This window comes from Sus scrofa, chromosome 5, assembly GCF_000003025.6.
Source record: "Sus scrofa isolate TJ Tabasco breed Duroc chromosome 5, Sscrofa11.1, whole genome shotgun sequence".
Taxonomy (NCBI): Eukaryota; Metazoa; Chordata; class Mammalia; order Artiodactyla; family Suidae; genus Sus; species Sus scrofa.
This window is the reverse complement of record NC_010447.5, coordinates 84,224,601-84,243,702: the sequence shown is the minus strand read 5'-3', so window position 1 is coordinate 84,243,702 and position 19,102 is coordinate 84,224,601. Positions and strand designations below refer to the sequence as shown.

At 36.2% G+C, this 19,102-nt stretch overlaps 1 protein-coding gene and 1 pseudogene across 14 annotated transcripts in view; one reads left to right on the top strand and one right to left on the bottom strand.

Moving 5' to 3' along the window:
- The window catches only part of ANKS1B (ankyrin repeat and sterile alpha motif domain containing 1B), a 1,068,238-nt gene that overhangs the window by 905,040 nt on the left and 144,096 nt on the right, over positions 1-19,102 (bottom strand). The gene's annotated exons all lie outside the window — the stretch shown is intronic.
- On the top strand, positions 2,132-7,847 carry LOC110260816 (annotated as a pseudogene).

Genomic DNA, 19,102 nt, shown 5'->3' with positions numbered 1-19,102 from the left:
AATCTCCATACTGGATTAAAGAAAGTAAGACCAACTTTACACTCACTATAAGAAATTCACTTTAAAAAGATACAAAAAGATCAAAATGACAGAAAAATCATACTAACATTAATCAAAAGAAAGCTGAATAACTATATTAACATTGAACAAACCAGATTCCAGAGCAAAGAATGTTGCAAGTGGTAAAGGAAAGTCATTTCAGAATGATAAAGAGGTCAATTTATCAAAGAACATAATAATCCTAAATGTTCTTTGCATCTAATAAAGAACTGCAAAATATATGAAGCAAAAACTGATATAACCGCAAAGAGAAATAAACCTATCCACTTATACTTAAGAGATTTCAACATCCTTCTCTCAATAATTGATAGAGTATATAAACAGAAAATCATACAAGACTTGAAAAACACCACCAACCAACTTGACCTAACATTTATAGAACATTTACCCAAAAATAGCAGAATACATATTGTTTTCCAGTGAACACAGGACATTTACCAAGATATACCATAGTGAGGATCATAAAACAAATCTCAATAAATCTACAAGATTCAAATCACACAAAATATGTTCTCTGACTCCAACAAAATTAAATTAAAAACCATTCACAGAAAGGTATCTGTAATATTCACAACTATTAGAAACTAAATAATACATAAATCAAATGAGATATTGAAAAAGTTTTTAAAAGTACAACTGAAAGAGAAAGAAAACACAAAATATCAGAACTTTGGGGATGCAACTAAAGTCGTACCTAAAGGAAAATTTTTAGTATTAAAATGACACTAATAGATCAGAGAAAGGTCTCAAATTAATGACCTCAGTTTCCTCTTTAAGAAAAAGAAGAGCATATTAACCCCAAAATAAGAAGAAAGAAATAATAAAGACCAGAGCAGAAAGCAATGAGAGTATACAGGGTAACAATAGAGAAAATCAATTAAGTCAAAAAGTGTTTAATTGCATTATGAGCAAAGAGATATCACTACAGAATATCAATATATAAACATATGAACGGTAGAAGAAAATTATTAATAACTTTATGCAAATAAATTAGAAAACCTAGATGAAATGGGCAAGTTTCTTGAAAAACACAAATTACCAAAACTCATTTTTTAAAAAATGGATAACCTGAACAGCCCTACCTCTATTAAAGAAGTTGAATTTGAACTTGTAGTTACAAACATTCCCCACAAAAACAAACAAACAAACAAACAAACAAAAAAAAACCTCCAGGTCCAGATGGCTTCAACAGGGAATTCTGCTAGATATTTAAGGAAAAAGTAATATCAGTTCTACAAAAAAACATTCCAAAATATTGAAGAGACACAAATACTGCCTAACATTCTATAAGACCAGTATTCTATTTTGTTTTTTGCTTTTTAGAGTTGCACCCACCGCATATGGAAGTTTCCAAACTAGGGGTCAAATGCAGCTGCCAGCCTATGCCACAGCCGCAGTAAAACCATACCCAAGCTGCATCTGCAACCTACACCACAGCTCACAGCAATGCCAGATCCCCGAACCACTGAGTGAGGCCAGGGATCAAACCTGCATCCTCATGGATACTAGTGGGATTCGTTTCCCTGCACCACAATAGGAACTCCAAGATCAGTATTCTAAGAGACCAAAAACATAACAGAAAAGAACTACAGATCAATATGCCATGCCTAAATATAGATGCAAAAATTCTCAGTAAAATTCTAGCAGTTGAATCCAACAATACAGAAAAAGGATATTTTCATCATGATGAAATGGAGTTTACTCCAGGAGTGCAAATTTGTTTTAACATCATAAACTACTGGGTTTTTTGGTTTGTTTGTTGTCTTTTTAGGCATATGGAGGTTTCCAGGGTAGGGGTCGAATCAGAGCTCCAGCTGCCAGCTCACACCACAGCTCACGGCCACATGGGATCCTTAACCCACTGAGCAAGGCCAGGGATCAAACCTGTATCCTCAATGGATACTAGTCAGGTTCATTAACCACTGAGCCACAACAGGAACTCCCATAAATTACTATAGTAATAGACTAAAAAAAAATCATGATTATTTCAACAGATATGGAAATGGTATTTGTCAAACTCCAACATCAGTTCCTAACCAAAAAAAAAAAAAAAAAAAAAAAAAAACCTGTTAGTAAACTGGGAATAGAAGAAAACTTCATCAACCTAAAAAGATATCTACAAAAACTTACAGCTAACACCATCTTGATGAAAGATGGAATATATTCTACTTAAGATCAAGAGCAGAGCAAATACATCTGTTTTCCACTTCTATTCAACATGTTTCTGGGGGCTCTCTGCTTTTGTTCATTCAACAGACAGCTGCATCTTCCTGTCCAGTGCCAGCTGCTTCCCTGAGATATGATAATGAAAACTGGAGCAAATGGATTTGTCTATATCAGATGCCTGGTCACCAGAGCTACTTTTAACTCTGGCAAAGTGAAAAATGTGGGACTAATTTCCAAAATATACAGAGCTCATAAGCTTAATACAAAACAAACAAATAAACAAACAATGCAATCAAAAAAAAAAAAAAAAAAAAAGGACAGAAGACCTAAATAGACATTTCTCCAAAGAGGACATACAGACGGTCAATAAACACATGAAAAGATGCTCAATATCGCTAATTATTAGAGAAATGTAAATCAAACTACAATGAAGTATCACTTCACATTGGTCAGAATGGCCATCATCAAAAAGTCTAGAAATAATAAATGCTGGAGAGGGTATGGAGAAAAAGGAACCCTCCTACATTGTTGGTAGGAATGTAAATTGCTACAGCCACTATGGAAAACAGTATGGAGGTTCCTTAAAAAACTAAAAATAGAGTTACCATATGATCCTGCAATCCCACTTCTGGGCATATGTCTGGAGAAAACTATAATTCAAAATTATATACATACCCCAATGTTCATTATAGCACTATTTACAATAGCCAATACATGGAAGCTACCTAAATGTCCACTGACAGATGAATGGATACAAAAGGGGTGTGTGTGTGTGCGTGTGTTTGTGTGTGTGTGTATAATGGGATAGTATTATTCAGCCATAAAAAGAATTAATTATAAATAATGCCATTTGCAGCAACACAGACACAACTAGAGATCACAATACTAAGTGAAGTTAGTCAGACAGAAAAGGCAAATATTAAATGATATTGTTTATATGTAGAATTTTAAAAAGTGATACAAATTAACATATTTGCAAAACAGAAATAGACTCAGAGATACAGAAAACAAACTATAATTAGCAAAGGGGAAAGGAAGGGGATGGATAAATTAGGAGTTTGCGATTAACATATACATACTACTATATATAAAATAGATAACCAACCAACAAGGACCTACTGTACAACACAGAGAATTATACTCAATACCTTGTAATAACCTATACTGAAAAAGAATCTGAAAAAACAATGTAATATTCTATATGTAATGTAATACAAATATGTAAAACAATCACTTTGCTATATACCTGAATCTTACACAACACTATAAATCAAATACACTTAAATTTGTTAAAAATTATATATATATCATACAAATAGAATAACCTTATTTTTAAAATAAATTTTAATTCAAAAGTTTGTATATTTATATAAATACACACATATACATGTATATTACATTTCAATAAGAAATACATACATTCACATTATTCAAAAAACAAAACAGCACATAAAGGTTTACAGAGGAAAGTCTCATCCCTAAGCTCATGTCCTCCTCCCAAGCAACCACCTAAAAAACTTTTTGCACTTTTCCAGAATTTTCTCATGCAAATGCATATATTCTTTCTCTTCCTTTTTTACATAAAAGATTGTATTCTATTGTCACCCTTCTTCACCTTTCTTTTTTTTTATTTTTTTTTTTTTTTGCTTTTTTTTTTTTTTCCCCACTGTATAGCAAGGGGGTCAGGTTATCCTTACATGTATACATTACAATTACATTTTTTCCCCACCCTTTGTTCTGCTGCAACATGAGTATCTAGACAAAGTTCTCAATGCTATTCAGCAGGATCTCCTTGTAAATCTATTCTAAGTTGTGTCTGATAAGCCCAAGCTCCCGATCCCTCCCACTCCCTCCCCCTCCCATCAGGCAGCCACAAGTCTCTTCTCCAAGTCCATGATTTTCTTTTCTGAGGAGATGTTCATTTGTGCTGGATATTAGATTCCAGTTATAAGTGATATCATATGGTATTTGTCTTTGTCTTTCTGGCTCATTTCACTCAGGATGAGATTCTCTAGTTCCATCCATGTTGCTGCAAATGGCATTATGTCATCCTTTTTTTATGGCTGAGTAGTATTCCATTGGGTATATATACCACATCTTCCGAATCCAATCCTCTGTCGATGGACATTTGGGTTGTTTCCATGTCCTGGCTATTGTGAATAGTGCTGCAATGAACATGCGGGTGCATGTGTCTCTTTTAAGTAGAGTTTTGTCCGGATAGATGCCCAAGAGTGGGATTGCGAGGTCATATGGAAGTTCTATGTATAGATTTTGAAGGTATCTCCAAACTGTTCTCCATAGTGGTTGTACCAGTTTACATTCCCACCAACAGTGCAGGAGGGTTCCCTTTTCTCCACAGCCCCTCCAGCACTTGTTATTTGTGGACTTATTAATGATGGCCATTCTGACTGGTGTGAGGTGGTATCTCATGGTCGTTTTGATTTGCATTTCTCTTATAATCAATGATGTTGAGCATTTTCTCATGTGTTTGCTGGCCATCTGTATATCTTCTTTGGAGAAATGTCTATTCAGGTCTTTTGCCCATTTTTCCATTGATTGATTGGCTTTTTTGCTGTTGGGTTGTATAAGTTGCTTGTATATTCTAGAGATTAAGCCCTTGTCGGTTGCATCATTTGAAACTATTTTCTCCCATTCTGAAAGTTGTCTTTTTGCTTTCTTTTGGGTTTCCTTTGCTGTGCAAAAGCTTTTCAGTTTGATGAGGTCCCATGGGTTTATTTTTGCTCTAGTTTCTATTGCTTTGGGAGACTGACCTGAGAAAATATTCATGATGTTGATGTCAGAGAGTGTTTTGCCTATGTTTTCTTCTAGGAGTTTGATGGTGGCCTGTCATATATTTAAGTCTTTCAGCCATTTTGAGTTTATTTTTGTGCATGGTGTGAGGGTGTGTTCTCGTTTCATTGCTTTGCATGCAGCTGTCCAGGTTTCCCAGCAATGCTTGCTGAATAGACTTTCTTTTTCCCATTTTATGTTCTTGCCTCCCTTGTCAAAGATAATTGACCATAGGTGTCCTTTCTTCTTTTTTTAAACTGAAGGACAATATTACATAAGCTAAAGGTGTACAATATGGTGATTCACAAATTTTAAAGGTTATATTCCATTTATAGTTATTATAAAATATTGTCTATATTCCCTATGCTATACAATATATCTTTGTGACTTAAATTACTAATTTTTTACAGAATGTCAGGCTCATTAAGTAACCTCCCAGGTGGAATGGTGTATTTTCATGGAAGACAACACCCTAATCCTAATCCCAAGATCCTGGCATGGTTAATTAAAAAGGGAGGAATTGGGAGTTTCCACTGTTACTCGGGGGGTTAAGAATCCCACATAGTACCTGTGAGGACATGGTTCCATCCCTGGCCTCATTCAGTGGGTTAAGGATACAGTATTGTGGCAAGCTGTGGTGTAGGTTGCAGATGTGGCTCAGATCCAGCATTGCTATGGCTGTGGCGTAGGCCCTCAGCTGCAACTCCAATTTGATCCCTAGCCTGGGAACTTCCATTTGCTGCAGATACAGCTCTAAAAAGAAAAAAAGAGGTGGTGGGGGGGATTGCTAGAGAAAGACCAAGAAAGATAGAGAGAGGAAGAAGAAGGAAAAATAAGTGAAAAATGAAGAAGGAAGATAATACGATAACGATTTTTCTAGCATTAGATTGATGATGACTTTATAAATTGCTCAAATTTCCTGCTTGTACAGCAATCAATTGCAAGCCACATGCATAAATGTGAGTGTTAGACTCTGTTCAAGTTAGTAGTTAATATGTTGAAAACTTGGAGTAAAATGTAAGTTGGTACATTCAGTTGCTCTACTTTTTTGTAGACATATCCACTGAAAATTATTTTGCACTACAAGTATGCCCCTACCATGCCCATACTGTAAAATTTCCCAAGTATTCTTGAAATCACTTCTGTTTCTGGAACTATTTTCTTTATAACTTTCACTAAATATTGCTTTCTTTCAAAAAAAGTGGAAAATATTTCCATCAATGACACTTCATAGACCTCAGCTACATGGTTTACATGTTCCAATAGGTTTCTACCTAAGGCAAGTTTGATGCCACAGGCAAGGTTGAGGATGGGAAGCCTGTCATCAAGCCCATCTCCAACTTCCAGAAATGAGATCCTGCCAACATCTAATGGGGCGATACTGCTGCTGGATACATGGTGGAGTCCACTCATGTCTTCAATACTTGAAGTAGCGTAGGCTCCACTTGATGGGTGCAGCCAAAAGCATCATCATCTCTGCCCCTTCTGCTATTGCCCCTATGTTTGTGGTAGGCATAAACCATAAGAAGTATATTAATTCCCTCAAGATTGTCAGCAATGCATCATCAACTGCTTAGCCTCCCCTGCCCCCGGCCAAGGCAACCATGACAACCTGGCATCACAGGCTGACTCATGACCACAGTTGATGACCACTGCCATCCAGAAGAATGACCATCAATGGCACCTCTGGGAAACTAGATAGTGACAGCGACGGAGTTGCCCAAAACATCATATGTGCATCTACTGGCACTGCTAAGACTGTTGGCAAGGTCATCCCTGAGCTCACTGGCACAGCCTTCTGTGACCCTACTACCATTATGGTGGTCATAGATCTGACCTGCCATCTGGAGAAAGCTTTCAAATATAATGACATCAAAAAGGTAGTGAAGCAAGCATTAGCGAGCCCACTAGAAGACATCCTGGTCTACACCGAAAATCTTGTTCTCCACTACAACTTTAACAATGACATCTACTCTCTCACCTTTGATACTGGGGCCTGCACTGCCCTCAGTAACCACTTTCTCAAGCTCACTTCCTGGTAGGACAACGAATGTGGCTACAGTAACAGGGCAGTGGACTGACTGGTCGACACGGCTTCCAAGGAGTAAAAGCCCTCTAGACCACCAGCCACAGTGTGAACATGGGAGGAATAGAGATGCCTTCAGCTGCTGGGGAGTCCTTGCCCCAACCTGACCCACCAGCACACTGATAATTTCCTATTCTCAATACAGTTTCAACTCAAGACCACTTGAAGAATGAGTAAGGCTCAGAGAGCCCTACCTTGTCATGTACCATCAGTTAACTATAATGCAACCAGTGCAAAAAAAAAAAAAATGTACTGGGGATTCTAGCTAACATAGTGGCTAGAAATGCAGGGACAAGAAAAAGAAATATAACATGTGAAGATTTTAAGGAAAGAAGAAAATCTATATTTGAAGAGAACAAACAGGTATGCAAAAAAATTCTATGAAATTTACCAAAAAAGCTACTAAATTTAAAATTGTGTTTAATTAGCAGACACTGTGTAAAAAATATAGGGAACTCTCTGAACTTTCTTCACAATATATCTGTAAATCTAAAATTATTTCAACATAAAATGTTTTAAAATAAGAAAAGCTTCCTCCAAAAAAACACAACCAAAAAAGAGAGTTTAGAAAGTTTGTAGAAAACAACTCATAAATAAAATTCAGCTGTATTTCTGCATGCTAGCAAAGAACAATCAGAAATCAAAATTTGGGGAGTTCCCGTCGTGGCGCAGTGGTTAACGAATCCGACTAGGAACCGTGAGGTTGTGGGTTCGGTCCCTGCCCTTGCTCAGTGGGTTAACGATCCGGCGTTGCCGTGAGCTGTGGTGTAGGTTGCAGACGCGGCTCGGATCTTGCGTTGCTGTGGCTCTGGCGTAGGCTGGTGGCTACAGCTCCGATTCGACCCCTAGCCTGGGAACCTCCATATGCCGCGGGAGCGGCCCAAGAAATAGCAACAACAACAACAACAAAAGACAAAAAAAGACAAAAAAAAAGACAAAAAAAAAAAGAAATCAAAATTTTTTAATATCATTTATAGTAGCAGGAAAAATATTAAATACTTAAAAATAAATCTGACAAAATTGTGCAAAATTGTACACTGAAAACTACAAAATACTGCTTTGAGAAATTAAAGAGGACCTACACAAATGGTGAGATAATTTCTAGTTCATGGATCATAAACGTTACAATGTTAATTTTCCACAAATTTAGACTTAATGCAATACAATCAAAATCCCAGCAAGTTTTTTGTAGAAATTCACTAATTCTAAAATTCCCATGGAAATACAAAGGATCTAGGAATAGCCAAGCAATTTTGAAAAAGAAGTACAAAGTTGGATACTTATACTATATGATTTCAAGACTATGACAAATCTATGATAAACAAGACAGGTAGTATGATATTAAAGATAGATCATTTGAAAAGAACAGAGAAATAGAAAATTCACTGAAAGCAACATATAGATACAACTGATTTTTGACAAAGATGCAATAGCAGTTCATTAAAGAAAGAACAGTTTTACCAAAAAACTGTGCTGAGACAAACAGATATCCTTAGGCTATACTAAATACAAAACAAAAAGGGATGACCTCACAACACTGTATACAAAAATTCACTTAAAAATAAACCACAGAAGAATTCCAGTCCTGGCTCAGCGGTTAACTAACCAGACTAGTATCCATGAGGACATGGGTTCGATCCCTGACCTTGCTCAGTGGGTTAAGGATTTGGTGTTGCAGTGAGCTGTGGTGTAGGTCGCAGACATGGCTTTGCTATGGCTGTGGCATAGGCCAGCGGCTGTAGCTCCAATTTGACCCTTGGCCTGGGAACCTCCATATGCTACAGATGCGGCCCTAAAAAGACCAAAATAAATAAATAAAATAAAATAAACCACAGATCTAAAACCAAAGCCTAAAACCATAAAACTTCTAAAAGAGAATGTATGGGAAAATTTTTGTGATCTTGAGTTACTCAAAGATTTGTTTAGATATGATACCAAAAGCGTATTTTTCAAAAAGAAAATTTGACAAATTGGACTTCAGCAAAATTAAGAGCTCATGCTCTTCAAAGACACTGTTAGAATGAAAAGCAAATAGACTGGGATAAAAAAAGTTGCAAATCACATTTTCTGATATATTCTTTGGGAATAGATGAAACCCTCAAAATGCAGTAATAAGAAAATCAATGACTTTTTTTAAAAAGTGGGCAAAAGATTTGAATAGATACTTCAACAAAGAAGATACACAGATGGCAAGTAAGAACACGAAAAGGTGCTCAACATCATCCGCCTTTAGAGAAACGCAAAAAAAAATCATGAGATACGACTCCTATCATAATGGTGCTGATTAAAAAGACTTCACCTACCAATGCTGACAGGGATGTAAATCAACTACAGCTCTTACACACTGAAGACAGACACATGAAATGAAACAACCACTCTGGAAAGGTATTTTGCAGTTCCTTAAAAAGTTAAATGGGAGTTCCCATGTGGCTCAACAGGTCAAGTATCCATCATGGTCACTTGCAGTAGCTCTGGTCTGCTGTAGCATGTAGCATGGGTGGAGCCCTGGCTCAGGAACTTCTGCATGGCCCCAAGTATGGCCAAAAATAAGGGAAAAAAAAGTTACACATACAACTACCATACAATCCAGACATTCCACTCTAGATATTTATTCAAGAGAAATAACAGCACATTGATAACAGAGACTTACATATATTTATATATAATCTTTATATATTTATAATACTTACTTATAACATATTTATAAATATATTATATTTTTATATTTAATAATATAACTATACATTATCTAATATTAATATAAAATAATATTTATACTTATGTTTATGATATATAATTTATGCTTATATATAATTTATATAAAATATTTATATATTTTAATAAATAATATATAAATATATATTCTTAACAGCTTTATTTATAATAGCCTGAAACTGAAATAACTCATGTCCATTAATTGATAAACTGATACACAGATTGTGATAGATCCATACAACGAAATGCTACTCAGCAATAAAAAGGAATGAAATATTCAGGAGTTCCCATTGTGGCTCAGTGGTTAATGAATCCGACTAGGAACCATGAGGTTGTGGGTTCGATCCCTGGCCTTGCTCAGTGGGTTAAGGATCTGGCGTTGCCGTGAGCTGTGGTGTAGGTTGCAGACACAGCTCGGATCCCGAGTTGCTGTGGCTCTGGCGTAGGCTGGCAGCTACAGCTCCGATTCGACCCCTAGCCTGGGAACCTCCATATGCCGAGGGAACGGCCCTAGAAAAGGCAAAAAGACAAAAAAAAAAAAAAAAAAGGAATGAAATATTCAAACATCTAACATTAGTTGAAAATCTAAATCAGTCAGGTTCTCAGATAATTCCTTTTTTGTTTGTTTTTTTTTTTTTTTGGTTTTTTTTTTTGTTTTTTGTTTTTTTTTTGTCTTTTTGCTATTTCTTTGGGCCGCTCCCTCGGCATATGGAGGTTCCCAGGCTAGGGGTCTAATCAGAGCTGTAGTCTCCGGCCTACGCCAGAGCCACAGCAACGTGGGATCCGAGCCGCGTCTGCAACCTACACCACAGCTCACAGCAACGCCGGATCCTTAACCCACTGAGCAAGGGCAGGGACCGAACCCGCAACCTCATGGTTCCTAGTCAGATTCGTTAACCACTGCGCCACTACGGGAACTCCTCTCAGATCATTTCTGACTCTTGGAACAGCAGAATGGGAGATTTATTCCCTGAATCAAATAAAACACATTGTCTCTGGACTAGAGGCCACAGGCCCAGTTGAGGGCAGGAGTATTAAATGGTATGAGGTAAGGAATTGAACTTTCTTCCCCCACTCAATAATTAAAACATTTTTTCAGGACTTTTCAGTGATTCATTTTTCCTCTTCCTACTACTTTCAAGTGTCAACTTTATCTTAAACTAAATTCTTCTACAGGCCAACTCACTTTATTAGACTCCAATTTACTATGCTTCACAGATACTGTTTTTGGTGTTTGTTCTTTTAATTGAAGGTCTGTGGCAACTCTGTTGAACAAATATTCATTGTTTTCCAATAGCTTTTGATCGCTTCATGTCTCTGCATCACATTTTGGTAATTCTTACAATATTTCAAATTTTTTCATTATTACTATATTTGTTATGGTGGTCTATGAACAGTGATATTTGATGTTACTATTGTAACTGGTTTAGAGCGCCATGAAACATGCCCACATATGACAGTGAACTTAATAACCCTACAATGACCTCTAAGTGTTCAAGTGAAAGGAAGAGTCACACATCTCTCACTTTAAATCAAAAGCTAGAAAAAAATTAAGCCAGTGAGGAAAACATGTCAGAAGCTGACTAGAATTTAAAAAAAAAAAAAAAAAAAGCTAAGATAGGTTGAAAGCTAGCCCTCCCGTGCCAAACAGTTAGCCAACTTGGGAATGCAGAGGCAAAGTTCTTGAAGGAAATTAGATAAAAGTGTCACTCCAGTGAATACACAAATGATAAGAAGGTGCAACAGTCTTATTGCTGATCTGAAGAGTTTTAGTGGTCTAGACAGAAGATCAAACCAGCTACAACATTCCCTTAAGCCAAAGTCTAATCCAGAACAAGGCCCTAACTCTCGCCAACTCTATGAAGGTTCAGAAAGAGGTGAGACAGCTTCAGAAGAAAAGTCTGAAGCCAGCAGAGGTTGGTTCATGAGGATTACGGAAAGAAGCTATCTCTATAACACAAAAGCAAGATAAAATAGCAAGTGCTAGTATAGAAGCTACAGCAAGCTATCCAGAAGATCTAACTAAAATAATTAATGAAGGTGACTACACTAAACACCAGATTTTCAATATAGACAAAACAGTCTTACATTAGAAAATGACGCCATCTAGGACTTTCAGAGCTAGAAAGAGAAGTCAACGTCTGGTTTCAAAGCTTCAAAGGACAGGCTGACTCTGTTGTTAGGAGCTAATGGAACTGGTGACTTTAAATTGAAACCAATGCTCATGAAACGTTGCCAAAACCCCTGGGCCCTTCAGAATTATGCTAAATCTACTCTGCCTATGTTCTATAAGTGGAACAAGAGAGCCTGGATGACAGCACATCTGTCATGGTTTACTAAATATTTTAAGCCCACTGTAGCAACCTACTGCTCAGAAAAAAAGATTCCTTTCCAAATATTACTGCTCAATGACAAGTCACCTCATCACCAAGAGCTCTGATGGAGAGGTACAAGGAGAATAATGTTGTTTTCACATTTGCTAACAATAACATCCACTCTGCAGCCCACAGATCAAGGAGTAGTTTCAACTTTCAAGTCTTATTATTTAAGAGGTGTATTTTGTAAGGTTATAGCTTCCACAGATAATGACTCCTCTGATGGATCTGGACAGCCAATTAAAAACCTTCAGGACAAAATGGGATTAATCTCCAAAATATACAAACATCTCATGTACCTTTATATCAATAAAACAAAAAACCCAATTAAAAAATGGGCAGAGGATCTAAATAGACGAGAGTTCCAAAGACAACAGATGGCAAAAAAGCACATGAAAATATGCTCAATATCACTAATCATTAAAGAAATGTAAGTCAATACTACAATGAAGTAACACCTCACACCACTTAGAAGGGCCATTATCAAAAAGTCCACAAACAATAAATGCTGGACAGGGTGTAGAGAAGAGGGAACCCTCCTACACTGTTGGCAGGAATGCAAATTGGTGCAACCATTATGGAAAACAGTATGGAGGTTCCTTAAAAAACTAAAAATAAAACTACCAGCAATCCCACGCCTGAGCATCTATCTGGAGAAAACCGTAATTTAAAAAGATATGTGCACCCCTATGTTCATTGCAGCCCTATTCACAATAGCCAAGACATGGAAACAACTTAAATGTACATCAACAGGGGAATGGATTAAGATGTGGTACATATATACAATGGAATATTATTCAGCCATAAAAAAGAATGAAACAATGCCATTTGCAGCAACATGAATGGACGTAGAGATTATCATACTGACTGAAGTAAGTCAGACAAAGACAAATATATATCACTTAAATGTTGACTCTAATTTTTTTAATACAAAATAATTTATTCATAAAATAGAAACAAACTCGCATATTTCAAAACCAACCTTATGGTTACCATAGGTGAAAACTTTGAGGGGAGGGAAGAATTGAGAGGGTAGAAATAACATACACACACTACTGTATAAAACAGATGATTACAGGGAGTTCCCAGTGTTGCTCAGTGGTAATAAACTCGACTAATATCCATGAGGATGTGGGCTTGACCCCTTACTCAGTGGGTTAAGGATCCAGCGTTGCCATGAGCTTTGACGTAGGTTGCAGACGTGACTCGGATCCCACATTGCTGTGGCTGTGGCTTAGGCTGGCAGCTACAGGTCCAATTTGACTCCTAGCCTGGGAACCTCCATATGCCGCAGGTGTGGCCGTAAAAATACAAAAAAAAAAAAAAAAAGGAGATACATATATACATATATATATACATGATTACAAGAAGCTACTGTATAGAACAGGAAAATCTACAAAATAGTTTGAAATAACCAATATGGGGGAAAAAAAGAACGGCTATATTTATATGTATAACTGATTCACCTTGCTATACACCTGAAACTAATACAACATTGTAAATCAACTATACTTCAATAAAATAAAATTTAAAAAAAAAACCTTCAGAAAAGGATTCGCCCTTCTGAATGCCATTAAGAACATCTGTGATTCAAGGAAGGAGGTCAAAATATCAACACTAACAGGAATTTGGAAGAAGTTGATTCCAACTCTCACAGTTTCTTTGAGGGGCTCAAGACTTCAGTGGGGGAAGTAATTGCGGGTGTGGTGGAAAGCGCAAGAGAACTAGAATTAGAAGTGGAGCCTAAAGATGTGACGGAGTTACTGAAATCTCATGACAGACCTTGAACAGATGAGGAGTCTTCTTATGGAATGAAAAAGAAAGTGGTTTCTTGAGCTAGAATCTACTCCTGGTGAAGGTGCTGGAAAGAATGTTGAAATGACAGCAAAAAAATTTATAATATCACATAAACTTAGTTGATAAAGCAGCAACAGGGTTTCAGAAGATCGATCCCTATCTTGAAAGAAGTTCTACTGTGGTTGAAATGCTATGAAACAACACCCCCTGCTACAAAGAAGATGTTCATGGAAGAAAAAGTTAATTGATGGGACAAACTTCACTGTTGTGTTATTTTAAGAAATTGCCATAGCCACCCCAACCTTCAGCAACCACCATCCAAATCAGTTGGGAGCCATCCACATAAAGGCAAGACCTTCCACCAGCAAAAAGATTATAACTTACTAAAGGCTCAGATGTATTTTTACATTAAAAATAATGTATTTTTAAATTAAGGTATATACATTGTTTTTTCAACATAATGGTAACATACACTTAGACTACAAGATAATGTAAACATCACTTCTCTATGCACTGGGAAACAAAATTGCATGTGACTCCCTTTGTTGTGATATTCCTTTACTGTAGTTGTCTGGAACTGAAGCCACAATATCTTGAAGGTATACTGCTGGTCTGTTTCTAGGAGTTCTCTTGTATTCACCACTTTTTCTATTCTAGCATTAGAATCACATTTTTTAAAAAGTATTGTTTATATTGGTGGTGCACTATTGCTTCATTTCACAATTTTTTCTGCAAATTCCTCGAAATGTCTATAAAATAAAAGTATTAATATGAAGCCTACAGGCACAAAAATATCTACTGTATAATTTAATTATAAAAAGGAGAAATTTCATGAATGCTCATTAATAAGGGAAAAATTAATTAGGATTTATCTACATCATGGAATATTATACAACTATTAAAACAAATAAGTTTGATCTATATGCTCTCACTTTGAAAACACATTAAATGAAGATACAGATACAGATCCAAGCCGTATTTGCAACCTACACCACAGCTCACGGCAACGCTGGATCCTTAACCCACTGAGCAAGGCCAGGGATCAAACCCACATCCCCATGGTTCCTAGTCGGATTTGTTAGCCACTGAGCCATGACGGGAAATCCAAGTCACTGTTTAAATTTTGCTATATCTGCTTTCAAATTTTTCCTATGCACACACATGCATAAATGTGAGCCCACAATAGAAATACATAGAAGTATCACATATAAGGAAAATTAAAAAATAAAATAAAATAAAATATGAGGGGAGCAAAGAAAAGATAGATTTGTCTCAGATTGTGAAGAGTCTTATGAAATGCCAAGAAACTTAGCCTTTATTCTGTAAGCAACTTGGACCCAGATGGTTATCAGAAAGATACTAAGCATGTTTCTGGATTGGGTCAGTGTTGTAGAATGAGAGCTCCTGTGACAGTTGGATGGTGAAGAGTGAACAAACTGGTTGCATGGAGTCAGGTTAGCCGTTTTGACAACCAAGGGAAGAAACAAAGAAATGTGAATTAGTGGAGATACAGAGGTAGAGAAGAGGGAGGAATTCAAGTAGATACGTCTAAAATAAAACCAATGGGAGATGGTATCCGTATGGATAAGATAAGAGCAAAAGAATGACTGAGGTTTCCAGGAGTGAAATGGACCTTGAGATACCTCCATTAGAGAGATGTAAGGGCAGTGGTGTCTTTGGGGGAAAGTCGTTTCCCTTAAAATTGACTAGAACACTATGTTGCTCAGGAATACCTCCGGCAAAGGATGGAAAAGAAATGAGCAAACAGTGTATAATAACTCAAATTATTTTCAAGTTTCCTGCATTTCATTAGACCTTATAAATACGTATTAGGGGAAGATACTGATATTTACAACTAAAATAAGATTCAAGGTCTATAGGTTTCATTTACCTATATCATTTGAGTTTCCCATGATCAAAAAATGAATTAATTATAATAAGAACAGGGGGAAAAATCTCCAATGCTTGACTCCTTTCCTAAACAGAATGAATGTGAATACATCTTTTTTTAAACAAAGAAGTTCAGAATAGAAACTTAGCATACATATAAATATATTCGACTGCCTTAGGCACATATCCACATATCCACAGAACATCCACACACATTCGAAAGATTATAAATAAGCCAGACCAAGACCTTCCAACTAAAAACTTAAAAAAAAAAAAAAAAGAGCTAGAAGTTCCTGTTGTGGGTTAAGAACCTGAATAGTATCCATGAGCATGTGGGTTCGATCCCTGGCCTTGCTCAGTGGGTTAAGGATCCAGCATCGCCATGTGCTGTATGTAGTATAGATTACAGACAAGGCTCAGATCTGGTATTGCCATGGCTGAGGTGTAGGCCAGCAGCCACAGGTCCAATTCAACCCCTAACCCAGGAACTTCCACATGGGTGCAGCCCTTAAAAAAGAAAAAAGACTGATGTTTCAAATCTCAACTTTTTGCACTGCACTCCTCTTGTTTCTCAATGATCATCCTCAAATGCAAAAAGAGGGCCTATATTAAAATCTTGATTAACTTAAGGCTGTTTTATAAAATGCAGAAATTTCTAAATACCTTTAAGGAATGTCTTGGAAAAGTTGTAAATACTTAATACATATTTATTTCCCAAAAATAAAATTTATGGATCTTCGGTCTTAGTCTAATATATACTCAATTCCATCTCCTACATGTGCTTGTCTATATTTAAATTCTGTGAAAATTCTTGCCCAGAGTTAATGCTCTGAGATGATATGAGATCCTCATTTACCAAAGATTTATTTCCCTTGTTATACTATTTGTACTAATACAACAAATTGGATTAGTATGGTTTAGAAGAAATATAAACAAAATAGGTTTTCCACAGAATTTTCCAACCTGGACATTCATTAGTGAGAATATTTTACTCCCTAAGCTCTCACATATTTTAGATTATTAATAAACTGTTATTCTGAGTTTCTTGGGCCAATATTCACATGTATAGCAAACAAGATTTAAACACAGCTACTCCACAAAATGAGCACCACTGTATCCTCTACCAACCCACAGAACAAATCCTTCAGGAACAACATAAAACCTTTCAGCTTTTCTTGATTCTTATCTGACCCTTAACACTTGAGATCACTCCAAGGCTCCAGGTGTGGAAACACACAGAATGTACATGAATGTCTCAAGCAGGCTCAGAGTATACAGGCATGGTCTCCTGACATATCAGATAATTTCAAGCAATAAACAAAATCATCTTCTTTTCAACATGTACCTTAATAGTTTGCCTCCATCTTTGGATGACCTGGACACATCCACATGCTGTTGAGTACTGTAAGTTAGGTTCTCATCTCTATAATGATGATGTAATTTTATTATCATGAGCTAGAACTGTCCCGTATGGGTTCAAAGAGTCTAGAATAAGGTGAGCCATATATGTATATCTAAGTTTTCTAGTAGCCACATTAATAAAAAGAGGTACAATTAGTTTTAACATATTTCATTTAACCTAGTCTACATAAACATCATAATTTCAACATGTAGTCAAATATTTTATGTTCTTTTTTGCACTGTTTTAAAAATCAGTGTTTATTTTATTCTTACCGCCCACTGCCATTAGGACTAACCATATTCCGAGTGCTTGATATCCTCATGTGGACAGTGGCTACTCTGTTGCATAACACAGGGCAGTCATATAATTATTTTCAAGAAGAGAGAGAAACAAGATAAATTCTGATCATTTAAAGTGATTTCTAAAAATAACTGAAAACATTGGTTTTATAGTAAATAAATGTCTATTTGACTGAGTCACAGAAAATATCTTTAACAATTTTTTACCTTTTTGAGCAAGGTAAAATACGTAATAGGCCCAGTATATAGTCACATATGAGAATGTAAATGTGTAATTTTATGTAAGTGAGCACATTAGGCCACACCAGAGCCAAACTTATACTAACCAAATATTTTCTAACGAATAATATACACCTTGAATTGATTGATGCAACCAAAGTATTCACACAGCAAACCAGAACTGGTGAACTGAGAGCAGAAATAACTCCTTGAGTTATATTCATACAACTTATAATCTCTCTACTAAATATATATTATATAGCATTTTAGAATATTAGAAGGACATATAACCATGAAGAGAACCATAGTTAAGAAAACATGAGGGTAAAACTAGAGCAGTCCTTTCAACCCAGTTTCAACTTTGTAATTAGGGCTAAAAGTGTCAAACAATCTTTCCAGTCCTCAACTTCTCTTCTCCACCCGAATATAATTCCCAAAGATAAACTAACAGACAAGGTAGATTAATCGTCATTGCTATGCAAACACTAAATTTTGGTGGCAATTGTTTTTATCCTCGTGTTCTTTTCTTAGGTAACAATATTTCCAAGGCAGAATAATGGTATCCCAAAGACGTCTACTTCCTAACCGGTGGAATCAGAGAATATGCTACACTGCGTGGCAAGTGGGAATTAAGGTTGTAGAAGGAATTACACTGCTAATCAACTGGCTGTATCCTGGGTTGTTTTTTTTTTTTTCCTTACAACTGCATTGGCTGGAACACTGAAATAGTAAGAGGTTAATGTTGGGCTTCAAGCCCCTTTAAGAAGATTGAACTCAAGGCCTCTAGCCAAGACAAGAATTACCAGACCCGTACTATCACCGCATCCCCGGCCTGGGAACTTCCACATCCCACAGGTGCAGCCAAAACGAAAAAAAAGAATTCTTCTCTACATTTACCACAAGGATTAACTGCACTATTCATATAAACAAAAACTGTCCATTAAATGTAGCAAGAATAAACTGTAATATATTCACAAAGAAGAATACAACCCAGCAATATAAGGGAAGAAATTATCATTATACTCCACAAATGAATGAGTTTAACAAATATAAAATTGAGCAAAAAAAAAAAAAGTCATATATAGAAGAATCATATGGTATGTTCCATCCAAATAAGTTCAAAATGAGGAAAGCTAATCTACTGCATTAGAAGTCAAGACAATAATTACCCTTAGAGGGAATAGTAACTACAACACAGCACAACTGGAGTTTCTGCAATGTTCATAATACTCTATTTCTTGATCTGGATTCTGGCCACATAGATGGAATGACTGAAAATTCATTGTATTTCACAATGTTTGTG